This window comes from Bombyx mori, chromosome 21 (assembly GCF_030269925.1).
Source record: "Bombyx mori chromosome 21, ASM3026992v2".
NCBI classification, from domain to species: domain Eukaryota; kingdom Metazoa; phylum Arthropoda; class Insecta; order Lepidoptera; family Bombycidae; genus Bombyx; species Bombyx mori.
The window spans coordinates 7,834,649-7,856,091 of NC_085127.1; the positions used below are offsets into that span (position 1 = coordinate 7,834,649).

Sequence of the window (21,443 nt, forward strand, 5' to 3'; positions counted from 1 at the left end):
CTTGTTGCAATAATATTGTTAATGTTTGGAATTTCATAATGCTCAGTATATTTTTATGTTTTAGACAAATAATATTGTAATTAAATGGTAATTTCGACTTACCGATCGAAAGATATACCTCCTCGCTCTATACTTGAGGTCTGATTTTTTGTTTTACAAGTTATAATTGCACAACACGGCACTATAAAGCGGAGATCTGTTCGCCCAAGTATTCCGAAGCGCACTAAACGCGGTGAATGAAAGAATCGGTCGAGTTATGTTTGTTCTATCATAACTGTGGCACGCTTGCCCCGCCTACATTACCATTCCAACCTTATTTATCTATTCCGTGCTTGAGACCTTAGAACCTATATCTCAAAGTGGGAGGCGCATTTTCCTTGTAGATGTCTATGGGCCCCAGTAGCCACTTAACACAAGGTGGGCTGTGAGCTCTTCCCCCCAACTAAGCAAAATAAAAAAATTAAAAAAAATTGTTAGAGCCCGCGGGAATCTGCTGAATGCAGGCAGTGCAGGATCGGTTGCTGTGGCGAGGCTTTGAAAAAGCATTTCTCCAGTAGTAGATATCTGTAGGCTGAAAGATACAGAAGGAGATACTGAAGAACTTACAAAATTGCTTTTCGTTCCACAATTACGAATATCATGCGAATCAGGTTAGTAAATTTAATAAAAATGCGCAGTACTTTTAGAATTATATATTTCTTAATGCAGGGAAAATATTAATACCCGGTCGGCGGTGTATCGCGTTCCGACCCGGCAGGCTGGTTCTGGCCCAGCGGGGTATCCCGGAACACCAGCGGCACCGCCCGGGCGGCCTGGTAGGGCCGCCGTACCGCGGAGACCGACGTCGTTGGTCGTCGACTATCGCCTCGACGACCCGTCGGTCGGGCGTCCTCGGGGTGGCGCCGCGTGTCTGGTTGTAGTGTTGACCGCGGGAACCCCCCTACTCTGAACGGGTTCTGACCCCGGACGGAGATCGGACGTCGGGTGTAAGAGTGCAGGGGAGTCGTTTAGTGGGTGGGCCCTAAAATCCTTGGGCCCGCGATCTGCTCTCAACACCTGCAGATCGTTGAGTCTCACATACCCCGCGCGCCCCCTAGGCGCGGGGACCTCGTAGGAGGATCGGCCCCCGGCCCGAAAAAATAAATAAATATATATAATATAATATTAATAGTACAAGCTAAACTCCAACAAAAGTAACTACAATAAAATGTGACGTAAGAGATGGGTTGTATTTAAAAGTATTGCTCACAGATATCACGATTAGGTCGATAGAATGACATTTACACTACAATCATAACGTTCTCCAAAAATAACAGGGCTTGGCCACTACATTAATCGTTGGAAATATTGATAGCTTTTAGCAGATTGGATATAAGGTATACCTGAATCAGTCAATTCATAGCGGCGTATCTTGCTCTTGAAATAAATATCATTGTTTAAATAAGTCCTTTGGAAAGTGCTTAGGAAAACAAAATGTAGAAACAAATTTGAGATCTGGAAAATGTAACTTTAAACATAAACATGTTGAAAACTGTTACATAGTATAATTTACAAAATGATAGTGTATTAGTCTATTCTTCGATAGGATATAGGAGAGTCTTCATTCCTAGACTTTTCTTGCTTTAAATGGATAGACCATCTCTCGGCCTACTACCGCCATTTTGAGATGAGGTTGAAGCATGGATTTCAATATTAATGCTATAATTAATATCATCATGTTGAAGCCTAACGAAGTATTTCGAGATTTATTAAGAATCTTTTCGCACTAAATCTGCACGAACTGAATTAAAACATAATTTGAAATCACTTAATCGAACTTTCAAAGTAAACTGAAATCATGAATATTGAATGTAGGTATTCGTAGCCGCAGACTGAAGCTATGAAATTTTACGTTGAACCTTTTTTCCAAGACATGAATTACAACTGGAATTCATTAGAATTAAGCTAATGACCGCAAACATATAAGGATTGAACATTAATGCTAATTTTAGAATAAAAGTGTACGGATATTTAAATATTACGATCTCCGTAGAATTAAAAATAATGTACAATTCCCTTCCATTGTGATGTTTAACCTTTTTTATTATGCTCCAAATGCGGGTCTCATTTACAGTAAACCACTGGATACAAATTAGATTTGGAATGATACACCATTTTCATTTAAAGCTTCAACAAAAAACGTTTTTAGATTTTTATTTGTGGTGGTAGGCTTTATTTATTCGAAAAATATGAATATGATTCTTCTTTATCAACACTCAAAAAGCAAATTTTAGTAGCTTCTTACCAAATTGCACCAGCATTAATGCATTACTGCAGATGCGTTCTATGAGAAACTGGACACAATGATTGAGAAACTCCTGGCAAGCCATCCTTGGTTAATCGTTCGTCCTTGCACAACAACGCTCGACTTCATAACAAACAAACGATATCTGAGCTATAAGAGTTAGGGTTCGAAGTTTTGCGCCCTCCATCGTACTCACCAGACCTTGCACTGACAGAATTCTCCTTTTCAAAGCTTAGACAACTTCTGGGCAACGATGCCCGAGACACGGAAAAAGTACCTTTGGAAGATTTGTTGACTCCCGTACGCCTTTTTCAAGACGAGCATTGAAAAATTATGGCTGTGATCGAAACACGCCCTCTTACCGCTACAATATCACGATTGGATATTTTAATTGATAGAAATAAAAAAATGTTCGTAAACTTTTCAACATACTAAACAACAATTTCGTTGGTAAAGACCTAATATACATAATATGAAATTAACCAAAAAAAAAATTATGTTGTAAGAACAATTTAATATTCTAATTTGAATATAATATAATAATAAACAAAAAGTAAACACCAAAAACAAAAACAAGCAAAGTTGAATAAAAACAAAGGTACACAACACAACACAACACCCACACGCATAGTATATATTATCTCACACTCGTTAATATTAAATTGAGTATTTAGGGATTACATATTATGTATCTTTTGTATTGTAGTTGATTTTCATCGGAATGGTTCGATTAAATCATGTGTGTATATCTGATAAATACTGAACATCTCCTTGACTTTGATCTATAGACGTAAATTGCTTCAAAAGCAACGTATTGTTGAGAATTTGCTAAGATATGTATTTCGAACTAATGATAGTATAAATTAACGCAATTACTTGTCATATTGCAAATTAATTGCTATTAATCAATTCTAATGTTAGCCAACTCAATCTAGTCATCAGAGATTAGTTTCAAATTATTGAAAACTTTCGTTTGGCCAATTAGCAAATTATTCATTGAACACCGGTTGAAATTTGATTGCTTGGGATTTTATTTTCATAAAACTAAAATCTACTCTAGTTCGTATTGAATTCAGAATATTCGTGCAGTGCGTCAATAAGTGTAGTGATATTACCTAGAAGCGTGCTAAAACACATTTAGGCAAACGTTTAGTACATATTTGGCGTCAACTAATTCGTATTAGGCTGAAATTTATTATGACTAGAGGTCCCGCAGTAGTCGAAATTCGACTATAATTAATTGAAATTGTAAATTTGTACACTATTATAATTGTATAATCCTCGTTAATCTCAAATTTCGTCAAGACTACACTTTAAAAATATTAACAAAGGCAAACAATATTTAATGTATTCTCAATTTGACAACAGACGTCAAGAACAAAAGTTTGACAATAAATAGTATGCATGCGTGTGTGCGTCAAATACATGGTATGTAGTGTGTATAATGTTTTCTTTATTGATTTAATGTATATTTTATGCATTATTTAAAAAAAATATTAGTATTGTGCACTTCTTCTCTATATTCTCTATAAGTGTGGAAAATTTCATACTCCTCCGTCCGCGCAATTTTCGTAAAAAGGGATACAATTTTTTTGCTTCACGTATTAATATATAGATAAGGTAGTAAGCAGCGGCCGTGTCACTGCACAATTATCTTGTAGAATTTACAGCAGGAATATTCAAGATAGCGATGTTGGTGTTAACGTGTCCAACGAAATTACACAAAGACCCTTGCAGAGGCAATTATTATTGAGTTTCGGTGGCTTTTGATGGACGTTTGGTTATTACTTTAAATTATGTTTAAAAAAAGTATTATATAGTATATTTCAAAGTAGCATCTTTGTTACCTTTGACTAGTGTTTTTTAGGTGTGTTTCGTACTGAAACAGATTTTTCGTGTTTCTGTATTTTTATTAATATCGAGTATTAGGCAATACATCTTCAAGACAACACAAATCTTAACCTAGGTACAGTAAGGTTCGATCTCGCCTGTGGACGGCCGGCTAGCCAACCAGAAGCTTGCTGAGCAACCCCTCCCAGCCTACGGGCTGAGATCGCCGTCACATAGTAACTTAACACACGCGTTCCGCGACAGACATTCTTTTATTACAAACAACAAAAATTACCCAACGCAAGTCACGCGTAACCATTAGAACCAGCGACAATTGTTCATCGTGTACCAGTCAAGGGACAGACGGTCCCACCTCCGGAAACGACGCTGAGCCCAGGGAGCGCGAGGCAGTGGAAGGAAGGTGAACCGGTAAGTCTTCAGACTTATTTCGTTCCTTACTGTACATATTTTTTTGGTCCATTCGAACCGAATTGCTTAGCGTGACCTTGTGTTGTCTTGAGTTAGTATTCATTTTTTATTTGTAATAAAATAAAATTCACGATAACCGCCATTAACTCGCGCTGCTTCGTAGCCATCATGGCGGATATCGAACAAGATTTGTTTGAACGCGAAATAATTCTTGAGGATATCAAACGTACATTACAAGTTGCTCAAATAAATGAACAACAATTTAGATCTCGTGTTATAGACTTAACTTCTCAACACAGAAAATTCTCAAAATTACAATCCAAAATTGAAAAAGTTCTTATAAAAACAAAATGTTTCGATAAAGATGAACAGCTTAAAATTCGTGGTGATTTTAATGACTGTTACTACGCCATAATTGCTCATATGAATAGTTTGAAAAAATCAGATGAAGAGAGTAGACGAATGAGTCGACCTTCAATTTTAAATTCTTCGTTTAATGCTCATAGCGGTGGTTGCGCAAACAAACTACCCACTTTGCCTATGCCGTGTTTCAACGGGGAACCTACAGAGTGGCCCCCGTTTTATGATTTATTTCGTTCGTTAGTGCACGACAGTGATGCCTTCACCAACACGGAGAAATTCCGTTACTTACTTTTAACTTTAAAAAATGAGCCGTATAATTTAATAAAGTCACTACCGATAACTGAGGACAATTACTTTGTGGCTTTGAACATTTTAATTTCACGGTATGATAATAAACGGGTGATCGCAGTGAAACATATCGACAAAATACTCGATATCGAACCTTGTTCCGAAAGAAACATTCTTACTTTGCGTAATTTACTGAACGTGTATCAAGAAAATATAAAAGCGTTGGAAGTTATGCCATTGCCCACGAAACAATGGAGTTTTTTATTATTGAACATCCTACTGCGTAAAATACCACCCTCAATACGTAAGAGGTTCGAGTTATCTCTAATAAAACCATGCGATATTCCAGACATTGACACGTTAATAAACTTCTTAGAACGTGAGTTATCTGCATGCCAGTTTTCAAACTCAAATTCAGTTAGTTTAAATACAAATGATAAAATGGTCGCACATGGGGGTAGTTCTCGAACATTACCGCAAAATGCATCGCGTGTTGTTTCTAAGTCAAGCGAAGCCACCTTAGGTACGCGACGTTCATTTGCCGCTAGCGTCATTCATGACGTTCCCTTAAGAAATAAAAACACGAAGAACAATATATGTTTATGTTGTGAGGCTCAGCATACGTTAAATAAATGCAGCAAATTTCTAAATTTATCTCCGCGTGATAGATATTCTTTCATTCAAAATAAAAACGTTTGTTTTAATTGTTTAAATGTCGGTCATGATGTGAAACAATGCAAGTCCAATTTTGTGTGTCGCTCGTGTCAAAAAAGACATCACACTTTGCTTCATTTTGATTCTCATCGTTTGTCAGTTACAGTAAATAGTGGTATGACAGAAAGTAGTTCTGCATCTCTCTCGCGCAACGATACATCTCAATCTGACGTAGCCGCTCAACACGTCATGACCGCGGTGAATCACGCACAGTCTACTGCATCGTGTGTTCGGGGTACAGTTTTGTTAGCCACAGCGCTCATCCATGTATATGTGACTCCGCGTATTAAGCACATCGTTCGATGTATTGTAGATAGTGGTAGTCAGGCGACATTTATCACAGAGGCTTGCGCGCAGCGTTTAAATTTAGCGCGTAAATATACTAACGTTCCGGTGTTCGGTGTGGGTGATAATAGGCCTGTATACCCGAATGGCGTCGTAACGTTCTGCGTTACCCCTCGTAATGGGGATCAGCCTTCGATCCCGGTTGAAGCATTTATTTTACCAAAGATTGTTTTACAAAATATGCCAAGTGTTTCTTTACCTTTCACGGAATGGCTTCATATACAGAATATTACATTAGCTGATCCCAATTTTCATACTCCACAACCAGTGGAAATGCTTTTAGGTGCGGACATACTGTCCCAAATATTATTAGGCAATGTGATTACGGGACTACCTGGTTCGCCGATAGCTATAAATAGCATCTTCGGTTATCTATTGTTAGGTAGTCTTTCTTTCAATCACAATTCTTCCCCTGTTACTACAGGAATGCAAGTTTATCATTCAAGTTTTAGCTCATCCTACGATGACATGGAACTAACAAAATTTTGGGAATTGGAGTCGTTGCCTGAAAGGAAAGAGTTCACTCCAGATGAAACTTTGTGCGAATCGTTATTTGTTAGCTCACATACTCGTGACAAAACCGGACGATACATAGTCCCCCTTCCGCTTAGACCGGATTCCCCATCCTTAGGTGAATCCCGGAGTATAGCTTTATCTAGATTAAATAAATTAGAATATCGTTTAGAACGTAATCATTTGTTAAAAATGGACTATCACACGTGTTTAAAAGAATACGATGATCTTGAGCACATGGAGTTAGTTCACACTCCGTCCCTGGTCCCGGACAATTCGTATTACATACCGCACCACTGCGTGGTCAAAGAATCGAGTACTACTACTCGAACGCGCGTTGTTTTTGATGCAGGTTGCAAAACTTCCAATGGAAAGTCTTTGAATGACATATTGTTAGTCGGTCCTAAATTGCATCAAGACATAGTCGATGTTTTACTAAAATTTAGATTAAATTCTATTGCTTTCACGGCAGATATAAAACAAATGTACCGAAGCATTTTAATACGCGAGTCGGATCGCGATTTTCAACGAATCTTATGGCGGTCATCATTAAATGAACCCGTACGCGACTATCGACTCCGAACAGTTACTTTCGGCATTAGTTCTTCACCATATTTAGCACTACGCACGATACGACAGCTAGCTGTCGATGAGCAGACGCGGTTCCCGTTAGCCTCGGAGGTCCTGAGGGACCAAGTGTTTGTTGATGACGTAGTCACGGGAGAAAGTGACGAGTCACGTGCTTTAGTTTTACAACAACAATTAATTGGTATTTGTCAATCAGCGGGATTCGAACTGCGAAAGTGGTGCAGCAACTCGCCCGCGATACTCGCGGCAGTTCAGACGCCAAGACTTCACGGTGAGCGGCAGGACAACATATCCTTCGCTTCCATGGAAAATGATATGCAAATAAAAGTCCTTGGTCTGCAGTGGAACCCAAAGCTTGACGTCTTTTCATTTTCTGTTCAAGTAGGAACCGATAAAATAACAAAACGTGCGATTCTCTCTCAAATAGCGAAAATTTATGATCCCATGGGTTGGCTCGCTCCTGTCACTTTATATGCCAAACATTTAATACAATTATTATGGTTATCAAAAGTTGGCTGGGACGACCCACTGCCCGTGAATATAGCAAACGCGTGGTCGACCTTTATCAATGAGTTGCCACTCTTATCGCAATTAGAAATTCCACGTTATGTTTTGCCAAATACATATGCTGTCCAAATTCATGGGTTTTCGGACGCATCCGAGAAAGCATATGCTGCTAGCATTTACCTACGTCTTACGGACTTACAACGTAATGTTAGATGCTTTCTTTTAATTGCAAAAACTCGCGTGGCGCCTATCAAACCGGTTTTGACGATACCACGCTTAGAGTTATGTGCGGCGGTATTATTGTCTCAGCTGTGTGAGAGGGTGCTATGTATTTATAAAGATCGTGTGAACTGCGAAGATATATACGCATGGTCAGATTCTTCTATTGTGTTAGCGTGGCTTCGATCACCACCTCATGAATGGAAAACTTTCGTGTCTAATCGAACGAGCGAGATACTCTCACGACTTCCTGCAAGGTGCTGGCGTCACGTTCCATCTGAGGATAACCCAGCAGATGCTCCATCTCGTGGGATGCTTCCTGAAACATTTCTAAATAATGAAATGTGGTTTAATGGCCCGCCGTGGCTTGCCCGAGAGCCGTCTTACTGGCCCACGAACAAAAACATTCCTAATACTACGGAGGAAAGACGTAATTTAACAGTAATGCTGAATTCAGTAATAACACAACCGGAGGACGTGGAATACATATCACGCTTTTCCACGTTAGGTAAACTTGTTAGAATTACAGCTCGAATATTTCGTTTTTACAATAATTGTAAGCGAAGAAAAAAATCCTATCCTGATTTTATTACGGTGTCCGAGTATGAGTTTTCTTTAATGAAATTAATTCACAGAGTTCAATTATTTTGTTTTTATGAGGACATAAAAAATATTTCACAGGGAAAATATCCTTCAAATAAACTCAGACGTTTAAATCCCTTTCTTGACAAAGACAATAATTTACGAGTAGGAGGACGACTTCACAAGTCAATTTTGAATTTTGATTCTAAGCACCAGTTGATTCTACCTAAAAAACATCATTTAACTTTTTTAATAATCGATAACGCTCATATCACAAATTTGCATGCCGGATCTCAATCTGTTCAACACATTTTATTTCAAAGATTCTGGATCTTATCCAGTCGTGATATTATTCGTATGCGTATTCATAGTTGTGTTCGTTGTTTTCGAGCACGTCCTGCTCCGTTACAGCCAGCCATGGCTCCGCTACCCGCCTCAAGAGTGCGTCCCGAACGTCCATTCTTAAAGACTGCAGTTGATTTCGCTGGACCGTTTTACGTTCGTGCAAACAAAGTTCGAAACGCGAAGGTAATCAAATGTTATGTTGCTGTTTTCGTTTGTATGTCGGTTAAGGCGGTGCATCTCGAGTTGGTTTCGGAATTATCTACTGACGCGTTTTTGGCGACTCTAAGACGATTTATATCACGTAGAGGTATGAGTACCGATATTTATTCCGATTGCGGGAGAAACTTTGTTGGCTGTAATAACTACCTACAAGAGTTATATAAATTTTTACGTGATAATAATGTACAATCGACGTTAAACAGTAAAACTTTAGAACAAGGTATAACTTGGCATTTTCAGCCACCTTACGCTTCTCATTTTGGCGGCTTATTCGAAGCTGGTGTAAAAAGTTTTAAGCATCACTTTTACCGTGTGTTAGGCACACAAACACAGACGTATGATGAGATGCATACACTTCTTTGTCAAATTGAGGCCGTACTCAATTCACGACCACTCTGTGTGTTAAGTAGCGATCCTACGGACCCTTTACCCTTAACACCTTCTCATTTTTTAATTGGAGGTCCTTTAACGGCTCTGCCAGATGTCTCATTGACGGAGTCTACTTCAAATAAACTGACCAGATGGCGTTGGGTACAACAGTGTCTTCAACACTTTTGGAAACGTTGGAGTCGCGAGTATTTACATGAAATCCAACAACGCAATAAATGGTTTCACAATCGCGGACCACTCATACGTGAAGGCACCATTGTCGTGGTACGCGACGATAATCTTCCTCCATTACACTGGAGACTGGCTCGCGTACACGCTCTTCATCCCGGGTCCGACAATGTTACTCGCGTAGTAACTGTTCAAATCGGTAATACCTTCGTTAAACGTGCAGTAGTCAAACTTTGTCCACTTCCAATAAACTAACTTTTTTTATTACTATGTTACTCTTTTTTTTTTACTTTTTTATTATTATTACTTTTAATTTTCACACATTCGTAGTTGAGTTACTGAGTTTTCAAATTCCTTCATAAGTAGTGTTAAAACAATTGCATTATTTTAAGGTGAGCGGCATGTTTCGTACTGAAACAGATTTTTCGTGTTTCTGTATTTTTATTAATATCGAGTATTAGGCAATACATCTTCAAGACAACACAAATCTTAACCTAGGTACAGTAAGGTTCGATCTCGCCTGTGGACGGCCGGCTAGCCAACCAGAAGCTTGCTGAGCAACCCCTCCCAGCCTACGGGCTGAGATCGCCGTCACATAGTAACTTAACACACGCGTTCCGCGACAGACATTCTTTTATTACAAACAACAAAAATTACCCAACGCAAGTCACGCGTAACCATTAGAACCAGCGACAATTGTTCATCGTGTACCAGTCAAGGGACAGACGGTCCCACCTCCGGAAACGACGCTGAGCCCAGGGAGCGCGAGGCAGTGGAAGGAAGGTGAACCGGTAAGTCTTCAGACTTATTTCGTTCCTTACTGTACAAGGTGTTTAATAGAATTTATCGGTGCCTAGTGAAAATGTGACCACCCACCTAGAGACATAAAGTCGAAATTCCAATTGTAGAGAAGGATGGTCGTCCCAACCTTTGACCGAAACACATTATTGCTTTGCGGCAGAAATGCGCAAGATAGTGACGGCAATCTGAGCTGGCTACGGTCAATTAAACACTATTATCTCATCTGTCTCACCGCAGCATGAGCATGCATCTTGCGGCTTCTATAGGTTCCAGTAATTATTCTATACCTAAAAAAACTGACAAAAACCCGCAAGAATTTGCTTCTTTTATAAATAAAAAGGGTGCGTGTACTTATGTATGCGCGTAAGAAGTTGTACTTTAATTTTATAATAATAATAATAATAATAATAATAATTTTGTCATTTATATTACTAAAAAACTAATGCTAACTTTTTTTTACGACTGTACATGCGTGAAAGTTCACCTTCGGCTATATTCAGACTCGCCAAGTTACGTCGGTCGTATTGTAACGAGCGATTTAATGGGCATCTTCATTTCTGTTAATTTTGTGTCACGGTGCGCGCGCATCGTAAAAATTCACTCTCATCAATTTTTCATAACGCGCCTAAAGAAGTATAACTTTAATAAAAATGTTCTTTCTGACATCAGAATGACAATTAAGGCTAGTTCAAAATAGTTCATTTTTAAGTTGTCTTCAGTAACACCACCCAAAATAAGAACAATGAAAGCAAACAAACCGAAAATTTGACTTTTAACCCTTATAAAAACGAAAGAGCTACGTAAATTATCTGCAGCTCCGGAGACAAAAGAATCGACGTAGCGTTTTAATGGAACAGTAATGGAAAACCGGAGGAATATTTATATAAGCATTGCTTAGAGAATGTGCGGCATGTTTCTTTGTTTATCGCCATCTTACAGGTACACAATACGTGAAAAAAGATTGATAGCATTGCTTTAGATCTTGAGAATCGTGTCTGGTATGTTATTAAGAACTATTATCATCGTCTATGCGCTTTGTTGATGGATAAAACAATAGGCTTAAATTATTTTTGAAATTTGCATGCCATTAAATTTAATTGAAGCTTCAGTTCAATAATACACTTACATTTTCTGAGATCACGCTTCAGACAAGCAGAAGCTTACGAATGATCATTATTCTTTTGGAATAGTTTTTGTGGCCATTATCTACAGCCGTATAATGTTCGGTAACAAAAACATTATTTTGTATGACGAAATCAGACTCGAAACGAGATCAAAGGTTTGTTTTAAATTAGTTCGTTTACCCTTTGTTCTTATGTGTAATATTTCTGTCCTTAAATTAGGACACAATATAAATATTTCTTTTACAAATAAGATTGCATTGTGGTCAATCAGTTGTATTTTCTAAAAGGTGCCTAATAGATATTCGATATAATACATCTTGTAATATACCTATCATAAAAACTCGAGAAAATTTTGTGAGTGAGTCTTAGGATTTTTTTTTTATTAATTCAATATTTAGTTCGAAGTATAAAGGTAACAATTATTAAGAGTATACCAAATGTCGTAATACATATAAGCATTAATGTAAAATAAAGTAATCAAATATATTTTTGTCAATCTTTTGTTTAAGTTTTATAGCGAAATTTTTATTTCTACAAACTTCAAATTTATTTAAAGTAGGCATACCAAGAACCTCAAAGAATAAGTGAAAATTCTTAATTACTTTGTAATAACGACTAGATCATTCTTCAGTATAATATAAATACTTCAGAAATAAACAATCCACAAGGTACTAATGAATATAATACTGAAATCTTTTATATTTTTAAAGATGGACGATTATGAGTAATATTTAAAACCCTTTACGAAAAACAAGCGTTCGCCGACATTGAAGGCCAACGAAGTTAATTCTCAAGCTAAAAAGGTACTAAAGAGCAATTTCTTTGTACATTTATAACATGGAAAAATTGCTGCCTGTTAATGCTTAGTTATTCAGAGAATGTACGAAAAAGTGTTTTGTGGATTGGATGTGTTGAGATCCTGCTTGAGGTGTTGTTGATTTACCCGGTACGAAAACCGGTGACCCATAAGTCATGACGTAGAAATCTCAAGACTCATGAAGAACTATATTAATATTAAACGATAATAAACTGTTAATTCATTTTAGCATCTACTCCATTATTATAATAAAGTACATAATTCAAAATATAAGATGTTCGTTTTGTGTTAATTTACAGGGAAATCTAAGTTAACGAAACTTTCTTGAATTTAACAGGCGAGTTATCATGACAGATTATGCAACTTTCTATTAAACTTCGAGATACAAATATGAAACAATAATTTCGGTTGCCAAGAGAATTTGCTTTGATGTTTGAGTTGTTTTTGGGTTTGAAACTCGTTACAATTGTACCAAAGGATTTGTTGATGTAAGTAAAATTAACTTCTCCGTGTAATGTTGTTCTGGTGGTAGAACGTACGGTGGGGGGGATTTAGAGGTACAACCATCCCGTCTATCTCTCCCGAGGAGCTGACATACGTTCTAGAATGATGATGATGATGACGATGAAGATGATGAAGATGATTATGATCATGACTCAATATGTTGGAATTTACGCTGTGATGTTTATGGTGGTATACATAATGGTAACCGCTTGATGCCACTTGAACCTGAACTAACTATTTGTCCTAAATATTACCTACCAAAATATGATTTATAATTAATATTTAAGGCTCAAAAATAATGTAGAAAAACACGAAAGCTTTTAAGATAAGTGGTATAATACTGAATAAAAAAAGAATAGGTATCGCAAAAAAAATGTGTGTTTGTCTAAATGTTTATTTAACAAAACTGTTTTTTTTTACTACTGCGTGGCATCCAATAAACTTTTCAATTTTACGCTGGAAAGGAGTAGTCGTGACCTAAAAGATAAGATACCCGGAGTACTAATGTAAAGTGATGCGACTTTCCGGTGCTCAAATCGCACAAGGAGTGACATTTGTAAGGAAATAAGGAAATGCGTACACAACACGACTGACCTCTTAACTGACCTCTGCCGTCATGGAATCTTATCATCCTTCGTACCCTTATCCCATAGTATGCGGAGTCGGCGCAGTATATCCTCTTATCATAGTGCATGGGGATTTGACGCGAGTTTTACGACCGGTCACCTACCTTACATCAACCCTACTCGGGATCTACCTCTAAATGTTATTTTATTTTTTATTGCTTTGATGGGTGGACGAGCTCACAGCCCACCTGGTGTTAAGTGGTTACTGGAGCCCATAGACATCTAAAACGTAAATGCGCTACTCACCTTGAGATATAAGTTCTAAGGTTTCAGTATAGTTACAATGGCTGCCCCACCCTTCAAACCGAAACGCATTACTGCTCCACAGCAAAAATAGGCGGGGTGGTGGTACCTACCCATGAAGACTCACAAGAGGTCCTACCACCAATGCAGAGATCCAATGCAAGGTACCATTGGGAGGGATTTTTTCCGTTTCTTCTTTTGGTGTTTCTTATACTTGATCCAGTTTAAGTTATATTTTATGAATCATTTACAATTTTCACGACTTTGGAATAACGTGGTGTAATTAAATTTAAACACGAATTTTTATTTATAATACTAAATACTAAATTTTCATTGCATTATAATACGTATGCCTTGAAAGCAGATCGCAAGACTGGTTTTGTGGTAAGACGATAGTAACAAATATTATTATGTTTCTTAATACAAAAATACCAATATTTTTTCAAAATGCCGAACAAAGTCACTAGTAATAAATAGTTATTAATGTTCAAAATAGAATGTATTAAAGAACAAATACTGTTTTTGTGGACCATTTTCATTCACACCTTACCTTTGGGGAATACTAATAATGTGAATAAATTTTAATAATCCATAATTAATCTAATAGATTTTTTTTAAGAAAGTGTACTATAATTGATATTTTGTAAAGTCCGCATCTATGGCAAGCCTTGAAGACATAATAATTTAAGCATTAAGTTATAACGAATTAAGCAATTCGCAAATATTCATTTGGAAATTAGAGTTAAACAGTTGTAAAACAAGACTGGATTGTCTCACCAGAAATTTAGATTTTCTTAGAAATAATTCGGATTCTCAGAAATAAGCCATTAACATCTTCTATAATACTAAACTACAAAAACAATTTTGTGTCAAGGCTTCGCATTTAATAGTTAATGTATAATTACTAAATTTTTTTGTTAGGTTCATTGAAATATTTGTTTGCCACTTTCTTCTTTACACGCCATCTTGCACTGCCGTAATTATACAGATGTTAGCCACCGTGGACCATACCAAAAGACTTAACGATTAGGTGCAGGCTACCTTTTTTTTCCTACCTAAGCTTATAGCCTGGAGAGGCTACTTCAGTATAACCTTAACTAGTAGGTGAGCTCACGAGGCTCAAACCTGACGACGTTGCTATGACGAACCCTAGCAAGAGCCATGCTTCGCAAAATCTACCACCGGATCGGAAATGCGACCCATTGAGAAGATCCGGCAAGAAGCTCAGTGGGCTGTGTTTATTGGTTAATTTACTCGTCGAGCCCTTCGTCGCAAGCGACGGGTTCGACGAGAACGATGACCGGTGCTTGAGGTACCTAAAAGCACCGTTAGTGGATCGGGAGGGTCCGAAATGACGTGTTTTGGTCGACGTCGACTGCATTCTGTCCGCAGCATCGGGAATGTAGTTACCAGCGGCCACAATGAGAGGGTTCTCGTGTCGTGCCGCTTTATCGAAGTGGTAGGCTATCCGAGAGAGCTAGCATGCTATGGAACAAACTTACCTACCCGCTAACAGGAGACAGCAATAACTGCAATTTCGCTTAGCCATAACTTAAGAAGAGAATGAAGCTGAAAGAAAATAGAGGGGAACTACGATGCGCCATTAACCACTTATAAATAGAAAATAATTGATAGAATATGAAGATCAAGTCTTCTTTATGAAGCGTCAATAATAGTTTAACCCGTGTATTCACAATAGTGTCCACCACCACCAGATTTCACAATATTTTTACACAAATTTTGCGCTATCTATCTTAACATGTTAATAACATAACAGTTTAAAGTGTAGTTCTTAAAATGTATTTAAATTTAATGATGTCAGTAATTTTGATTGAATTACAATCATCGATTTAGTTACAGACTTACTTATACATTACTACTTAGTATTATTAATAGTATAACTTATTTATATTCTTAGTATTAGTATAACTAACAATAATACAGTAATAAATAGGTTTGTTCTGTGTAAATATTTGAAGCCTACATCCGATATCATCGCCCAGTAATAGCTTGTACCCTCATTCTTGTACCCTTGTCTAAATTTTTGCGGGCTCTGAACCCATTCACAAATTTCCAGGACGTAAAATTCTGAGTACAAGAACAATTTTATTACTATAATACGTTTTGAAAGTAATTTGAAAAATTTTAAGTTCCATAATGTTGCATATCAATTATAATTTTCAAATTAGGGCACTTATTTTTCTTTAGGTCACTTATTGCAACTTATTGTTATTATTGTTATATAAGGCAACTTATTGTTATTTTTGATGTTTTCTTCTGTTGTAACTAAGCATTTAATTTTATTAACTTCACAAAACTGTAATATCTTGTCTCATGTGTTTATTTATGGCCACAACAATGGGAAAAAGGTTTTAGTTTTGAATTGTTGAGTATGAATACTATACATTTTCCTTTATTATATTAATTTATTTTATTATTAAAAACCCAAATACTGCTTTATTGAGCTAACATTTAAAAAACCTTTGTCATTTATATTTTTCTAATAACTTAAAGATATTCTGTATCGATAGCAGTAGGAATTAGTTGTACAGAACTTAAGACAAATGTTTCTAATTTTATAACATTAAAAATACATAGGTACCATAAATTCAAAAAAAAAACAATCAAATGATCACTTTCTTAGCAATTTTCTTTTTCTGTTGCCTAGTTGTAATAGTAATGAATTCAATCCTTTCTTCCTTCAAGTTAGGGTACCGGCATTGTTGAGTACCGAAACAAATGTAGAGAAATAAAGGATTGCTCGAGTTCAGTTGGGATCCAGGACTACTGACAATTATTTGCTCCGATTCAAAAGCACCCATTAAGCATTTTGATTGAGATTTTAACTTTGTGTTTTAAAATTAAATATGTTAGTCACATTGGATGGATCAGTAAATACTACCACATGTACCTTCTAATCTTAAGCTCATCTAAGGTAATAAATATTAACAAATACTGGAAGAAATAACTTTTCGGTGATGATACCAGTATCGATTCTGTAAGCTATTCAAGCGTTCTACACTCCTACGATACAAAATCAAATAGAATTTCAAAAAGTAAAAAAACTGCTTTCATGAAGATTTTGTGTTTGATGATTGGATTTAGTATCGTCTTTATGGTGATCATATTTATCTAAAATTAATTTATTTGTAGTCCTTTGTAATAGATACTATTATTTTATAAAAACATAAAAAATGCTAAGCACGTTTTTGTAAGCTCGTATTTTGGCTAATGCACAGTATACTGGTGGTAGGACCTCTTGTGAGTCCGCACGGGTAATTACCACCGCCCCGCTTATTTCTGCCGTGAAGCAGTAATGCGTTTCGGTTTGAAGGGCGGGGCAGCCGTTGTAACTATACTGAGACCTTACAACTTATATCTCAAGCTGGGTGGCGCATTTACGTTGTAGATGTCTATGGGTTCCAGTAACCACTTAACACCAGGTGGGCTGTGAGCTCGTCCACATATCTAGGCAATAAAGAAAAAGAAAAAAAAACATAAAATTATTATTGTCAAGGTTTTTCACAATTACCAGTAAATAAACAGACGTAGACTTGCTAATTCAAAACATCGTACTTTCTTTCATGTAATATAATCACGGAATATCAGTCTCCATTAACGTTTATTCGTTTGAAACTCTTGAGACTTGCTTCTGACAAGTCCAAATATAAATCCTTTGAATTCAAAACACACATAAAATATTAATGAAGACTTCGTATTTGAAAATATTTCATGTTGAAGACTTTACGACACATCAGTGATTCAATTCGATGAATGAATCGCAAGGACATCGAGGAATATAGCAATGACGAAGTTAATTCGTAATTTTACGATAATATATTTTTTTTTTGCTTTTCGAATTTTCTTTGCGTAATCTTCGCCAGTGCGATAGATAAATAAAATCTTTGATATTACAGAAGTATTTGCGTTTTTAGGAGTGGGTTTTTTTATTTCTTAGACGGGTAGACGAAGCTCACAGCCCATGCATGACCGAATTAATATAGCACGGTTTCTGTTTAAAAGTAAAGTTAAATCGTGTGAAAATAATAAATCACAGATCAAAATGGATGGAAATGGGTTCAAGCTAAATCATTCAATTAGTTTTGAAAAGAGATCTAAATTAATCCGATTCCATTGCATTCAATTTCATTTCATTAATTTGTTCTAAGTAGAGAAGTACACTGAAAAAACTGTTCAATAATGAATTCATTCTAGTATTATTAAAATTTACTCCATTGACAATTATTTAAAAATACGTTGTTTCACTTAAATCAAATTTAAACATTGTGTAATTAAAATATATAACTAAAGGCATTCCTACTTATTCGAATACTGAACTTATTGAAATATGTTTTTTTTTTCAAAAATCCAAATCGTGCATGTGTGCGACTAATTTAATAGGAGTCCTAGTGACAAATTTTCTAATTAATTTAAACTCGTTACATATTATTAATTGGTTTGCATTTTGCAATATGATTTAAGTTTATTTTCACTTCCCTCTTTAAGATTAAGAGGACTATCGATCGATGAAAATTACAAATTATAGAAATGATATACCTATAAATTATTAATTCTTACCACTATTAGTTAGAGCAGAACTTACATAAAACAGGAAACAAATTAAATAACTGTTAGGAAAATGAAAATTCAATAAGATGAAGAATCCCAGGAACAGATGAGGTGGTGCTATTTGAGGCCTACCCAACAACATTTTTATTTAAGTATCAAGCCGTTGTGGAAACAAAGGGATCTGTGGACAAATCGATTTTCACAAATAAATAACTAGTTTTATTCTTAGATCTAGTCTCAAAAGCTTATGAAATGATGTACTTAATGTTTTTTAAAGAAAAGGGTTATGTTTTTCAACAAAATGACATTACATGTACAAATTTAAAACATCATCTGCTTACATGTCTGCTTACTTGCAAATATGTCTACTTACTAGAACTTATAATTACATTTTATCCATGTTTATTTTTCTGTTGCTTTTAATTTTATCTTCTTTTATAGTCATAATTATTAGTTTTGGAGCATAATACTCTGTAGCTTGTTGGCGTCATCAGCGCTGATTGTATTTGAGGTCTTGCACAGTTCGACTTCGACCTAACCCATGCATCAGCCCGCTGAGTTTCTCGCCGGATCTTCTCAGCGGGTTACGATTTCGATCCGGTAGTAGGTTCATTGTCGAAGCAGCTGCTCTTGAGTTGTTGGGCTACTTAGGAGGCGCTCGGGCAGTTGTTAGCAAATTCCACCCCTCCTGGCTGAGCCTCTGCTCGCCCACCTGGTAAAACTGGAAAGGCCTCCGGGCTACCAGTAATACTTAAATCATAAAAAAATAGTAAATAAAAAAAAGTTCGACTTCGTGCTATTCTATACAAATGATGAGAGAAGAATTTGGTTTATGATTTTTTTTGAAATCACGAAACACCTGAGACTTTTGTTTTAGAAAATTAATTTTGAGGCGATTAAAACGTTGTACCAAAACGTATTCATAACAAATAGCTGAAGCATGAAAAAAATTCTCAGACAGTCGATACGGTACTTAATTGATTGTTACAAAGAAAAAGATCAAGCTAAGTTGGTAGCAGCAATTTTGGATACTAATATTATCAGGCGAGTGTTATTAGTTTTTTCTAATAAAGTTTTATTAGAAGCTAAGAAATAAAAAAACAATCTCCATCATGATGAACTAGGACATAAACATAGCTTTATAGCACTACATTCGTCCATGCTATGATTGTCCGTATGTGAAACATCTATGCGTTTTGGCAGTAAAATCGAACCGTATGCCGTAACGCAAAGGGCATGATGCTCTCTCATGCCATTATGCCCGTGCGCATACAAAACACCGGTCATCGTTCTCGTCGAACCCGTCGCTTGCAACGAAGGGCTCGATGAGTAAACTAACCCACAGATACAGCCCATTGAGTTTCTCGCCGGATCTTCTCAGTGGGTCGCGTTTCCGATCCGGTGGTAGATTCTGCGAAGCACGGGTCTTGCTAGGGTTTGTGTTGGCAACGTCGTCAGGTTTGAGCCCCGTGAGCTCACCTGCTAGTTAAGGTTCCACTGATATAGTCTCTCTAGACCGTAAGCTTAGGCAGAAAAAAAAAAAAAAAAAACATACAAAACATTCCGTTTCTGTGAGCTGTGTATTGGCTATGTTTTTTTTTATTTCACTTGACGCACTCACTGCTTGTTTATTCACTTTGAATTTATTATTTTATTTTCATTTTTTTTCTGTTTACTCATTATAATTTAATACTTTTCAACAATTACAAATTCTATATTACCATCAACTTTGATAAATTACATCTGTTAGGCATTCCATGATGGCCAACTTGTTTTTACCCATCGATCTATTTAATATGTTTCAAAAATACTAACTAAACATTTCTTACGGCATGGTATACTGTATTTCAATTGAAATTTCGATGAACTGTTAGCAGTAAGCCCACTATGTTTATGCAATTATTGATTTTAGTAACAATTATTTTAATTAGGTACAAGTAATAATAATGAATCCAATATTTGCATTGCAGACAAGTAAACAGCTGACTTCCCTGACGGTATAGTTGTTGCAAAGTACGACTGCGTGCCAACCTTAGTTGTGTGAGTGATCAATTTGTTTAAGCGTCGATGTAGGCGTGAGAGCACGTACGGTTAGCAAACAAAAATTCATTAATTCAAGTTATTATGAATTTCACCCATTTTTATATTTTAAGTATTTTTTTAATTTACTTAATAGTAGTGGTCAAAATAAAAAATAAACAACACCGTTTTAGTAATTAATGTACATTAGTAATCTATATATTAATACGTGCAGCAAAAACTTTGTATCCCTTTTTACAAAAATTGCGCGGACGGAGGAGTATGAAATTTTCCACACTTATAGAGAATATAGAGAAGAAGTGCACAATGCTAATTTTTTTTTGAAATAATGCATATAAGATACATTAAATCAATAAAGAAAAAATTACACACACTACATAACATGTATTTGACGCACACACGCATGCATACTATTTATTGTCAAACTTTTGTTCTTGACGTCTGTGCTCAAATTGAGAACAGATTAAATATTGTTTGTCTTTATTAATATTTTTTTATAGTGTAGCTTTGGCGAAATTTGTGATTATAAAAGTATAAAATACAATCATAATAGTGTACAAACTTATTATACAATTCCAATTAATTATAGTCGAATTTCGACTACTGCGGGACCTCTAGTAATAATTAATTACAGGTAAAAAATTAAAATAAACACATCTTTCCTCTTTATAATATTAGTATAGCAGATATGAACAGCATCGTTCTTGAATAATCAATCGAAAACTCGTGAATCCGTTTTGAATCCGTTTTACCGACAACAATGGCAATGTACAATGCTAACCCGGACAAGATATATATATGGGGTCTTATCTCCAAAGCCTACTGTGGGATTCGTGCCGGCAGTGTTTGAAGATAAGGCGCAGGAATCAGGAGAACGAGATATTCCAAAGGTCGAAGTGACAAATCTACTCATAAAATCAAAGATAATAAATGCT

At 36.1% G+C, this 21,443-nt stretch overlaps 1 protein-coding gene across 2 annotated transcripts in view; it reads left to right on the forward strand.

The window, feature by feature from the left end:
* Window positions 1–21,443, forward strand: part of NGR-A21 (neuropeptide receptor A21) — a 117,854-nt gene that overhangs the window by 38,365 nt on the left and 58,046 nt on the right. Inside the window, exon 1 of one of the 2 annotated variants that reach the window (XM_062674542.1) lies at window positions 20,438–20,508. The gene's annotated coding sequence lies outside the window, so the exon portion shown is untranslated. 2 annotated transcript variants of the gene reach the window in all.